This window comes from Ylistrum balloti, unplaced genomic scaffold, assembly GCF_031769215.1.
Source record: "Ylistrum balloti isolate Yb309-2 unplaced genomic scaffold, AGI_CSIRO_Ybal_v1 Utg370568, whole genome shotgun sequence".
Lineage (NCBI taxonomy): Eukaryota > Metazoa > Mollusca > Bivalvia > Pectinida > Pectinidae > Ylistrum > Ylistrum balloti.
This window is the reverse complement of record NW_026782356.1, coordinates 1,114,188-1,118,003: the sequence shown is the minus strand read 5'-3', so window position 1 is coordinate 1,118,003 and position 3,816 is coordinate 1,114,188.

Below are 3,816 nucleotides of genomic sequence, written 5' to 3'. Positions count from 1 at the left end.
TTAGAAAAACGATCAAAATACTTACAAATAATAATAGTAATAATAATGCATTCGGTAGCAAAAGGAAAGAAGTTTTTTCTGAACGTACAGGCTGTAACTTAACTATGCTTTTATCATAACAAACATTGGAAGATCACGTTTTAATTTAAAATATTCATATTTGGCAAGATTTTAAAAACCAGTCTTTTATTGATGACACTGGGTTTGGGTATAACGTCAGTTAATCTTCGTGATCCAAATTCAAACCAGGCATTCAGCTAAACACATTGATATGGATTCAGCAATGACGCAAAAATATTTTGAGTAACATGCCCCTACTTTGTAGACAATTGTTATATCTAATAGTAAGCAATAAAACCTCTCTATATACAAATATTTGTGAACTTATTCCTAACATACATTTGTAAATATCGTTTTAAAAGGATTCGCGAAAATAAGTATACAGGAAAATAAATTATTTGCAGAATCTTGAAAAATTATATCGATATGAGTCCATACATGATAATCCAGTGTGTTTTAATGAAAAAAAAAGAAGAATGTAAGGTCAAAAAAATTTAAACGAAGGAATGATAGAAAAGTTTAATTATCGGCAGGTCCGCCAGCTAAAGTTGATCAAAATAAAATAACCGGGTTCGATGGTAAAAGAAACATATATATATATACATACGCGAGATAAATCTATAACTGAGCAATATCATATAATGGTATTTCGGTAACTTGTCGTTTTAGTGTGATTCGGTCGCTTGAATGCATGAATATATTATCTATAATTTAATATACATCCGCAAATAATAATTTCGGTATGTTATTTTCACCGGTATAAAAAAGACACAAAATACGAGTATCTATAACAAGGAATTAATTAGTTTAAAAGTTCAACCTACAGGATCCTGTATGTAGACTAATCAAACACATATTATGCTAAAATGTTGTGTGTTGAGAGCGAAGAAATGACAAGGTAGAAATCAGTTTAGTAAAACAACCTGAGACTGGATGTAGGTAAATCACACATGCAAAAACAGACATCATTACAATTCTTACACCGTAAACTAATTTGCATGGATAGTGAATAACACCGGGAAATATCCAGGTTTGGATAACGTCAGGTCATGGACTACCAAAGAAATACTCCCCGCAAAGTTGTTCAGGACTTGATTCAGATTTAAATTTGAGTTGTTTGTCTCTTGGTGACAACGGTTTTTGAAAATGAAAAAAAAATATTTACAAATCAATTACCCGAAATATTTTGCAGCAGTCATTTTATATATTTTAGGTTAGAGAAATCATCTAGATACGCTATTTAGTCTGTAAGAAACATCTAGATACGCTATTTAGTCTGTAAGAATCATCGAGATACGCTCTTTAGTCTGTAAGAATCATCTAGATACGCTATTTAGTCTGTAAGAATCATCGAGATACGCTCTTTAGTCTGTAAGAGTCATCTAGATACGCTCTTTAGTCTGTAAGAATCATCTAGATACGCTCTTTAGTCTGTAAGAATCATCGAGATACGCTATTTAGTCTGTAAGAATCATCGAGATACGCTCTTTAGTCTGTAAGAATCATCTAGATACGCTCTTTAGTCCGTAAGAATCATTGAGATACGCTCTTTAGGCTGTAAGAATCATCCAAATACGCTATTTAGTCTGTAAGAATCATCTAGATACGCTCTTTAGTCTGTAAGAATCATCTAGATACGCTATTTAGTCTGTAAGAATCATCGAGATACGCTCTTTAGTCTGTAAGAATCATTGAGATACGCTCTTTAGTCTGTAAGAATCATCGAGATACGCTCTTTAGTCCGTAAGAATCATTGAGATACGCTCTTTAGTCTGTAAGAATCATCCAAATACGCTATTTAGTCTGTAAGAATCATCTAGATACGCTCTTTAGTCTGTAAGAATCATCGAGATACGCTCTTTAGTCGCTATTTAGTAAGAATCATTGAGATACGCTCTTTAGTCTGTAAGAATCATCCAAATACGCTATTTAGTCTGTAAGAATCATCTAGATACGCTCTTTAGTCTGTAAGAATCATCGAGATACGCTCTTTAGTCCGTAAGAATCATTGAGATACGCTCTTTAGTCTGTAAGAATCATCTAGATACGCTATTTAGTCTGTAAGAATCATCGAGATACGCTATTTAGTCTGTAAGAATCATCGAGATACGCTCTTTAGTCTGTAAGAATCATCTAGATACGCTCTTTAGTCTGTAAGAATCATCTAGATACGCTATTTAGTCTGTAAGAATCATCGAGATACGCTATTTAGTCTGTAAGAATCATCGAGATACGCTCTTTAGTCTGTAAGAATCATCGAGATACGCTATTTAGTCTGTAAGAATCATCTAGATACGCTCTTTAGTCTGTAAGAATCATCTAGATACGCTATTTAGTCTGTAAGAATCATTGAGATACGCTCTTTAGTCTGTAAGAATCATCTAGATACGCTATTTAGTCTGTAAGAATCATCGAGATACGCTATTTAGTCTGTAAGAATCATCTAGATACGCTATTTAGTCTGTAAGAATCATCGAGATACGCTATTTAGTCTGTAAGAATCATCTAGATACGCTATTTAGTCTGTAAGAATCATCGAGATACGCTATTTAGTCTGTAAGAATCATCGAGATACGCTATTTAGTCTGTAAGAATCATCGAGATACGCCCTTTAGTCTGTAAGAATCATCTAGATACGCTCTTTAGTCTGTAAGAATCATCTAGATACGCTATTTAGTCTGTAAGAATCATCTAGATACGCTATTTAGTCTGTAAGAATCATCTAGATACGCTATTTAGTCTGTAAGAATCATCGAGATACGCTATTTAGTCTTTAAGAATCATCGAGATGCGCTATTTAGTCTGTAAGTATCTTCAGGATACGACATATATGTTAAGAATCTGTTCGATAATGTATATATCCTGTAAGAGACACACCTCTACGCTGACCGTAAAACAATGACTCACCTATTTTTCAAACAATGTTGATCTGATCTTGTGTTACATGTGTTTATGACAAAGATGATAATGTATTACACGTGTTTATAACAAAGATGAACATGTGTTACACGGGTTTATGTCAAAGATAATCACGTGTCACACATTTGTATAACACATATGTCTCCGTGTTACAAGCGTCTATAACAAAGACGCCTTGTGTTACATCTGTATGTAACTCTGATGTCCTGTATTGATGACCCAGTTTTGTATATGAAGTATAAAGGTCAGCACCATCAACGCACCATTTTCACAATTGGAATTGTCTTACACGTTAGTGCAAATAACCTAGAAACTATGCTTTTGAATTTTCACAGCAAACATTTCTTAATAATTTCTTTCGTAAGCCAGAATGTATTGTATAAAGACATGGGGTGTTGCATATGAAATGTTTATCACCATATACCGTGTACATGAAGTAAATGATATCCCCCATACGAATCACCCTATGGCATAATAACTTATGTGTTGAATTAGTTATTGTTAACACGTTATATACTCAAGACGCGACTTTAGCATTGCATATGAAGAGCGCACACAACCCAAAACTAAAGGCGCTTACAGAACTTTAGCCTTACCAAAGTATAAACAAGCTTATCCGCTCCTCCTTGATGTCATCACATTGGAATATTTAGGTATATGTACATTGGATCTGTACGACTCCGATAAATCGCAGTTGTATTGCTTTAGATCGCAATTGTAGAACAGTTGTGTCATGATACCACACGCCGTTATTATATTGCTACATGTATATATCGCAGTCCATTGCGATAGATCGCAGTTACATATACTTAGTTTGTCGGCCAAGCGAATCGGACA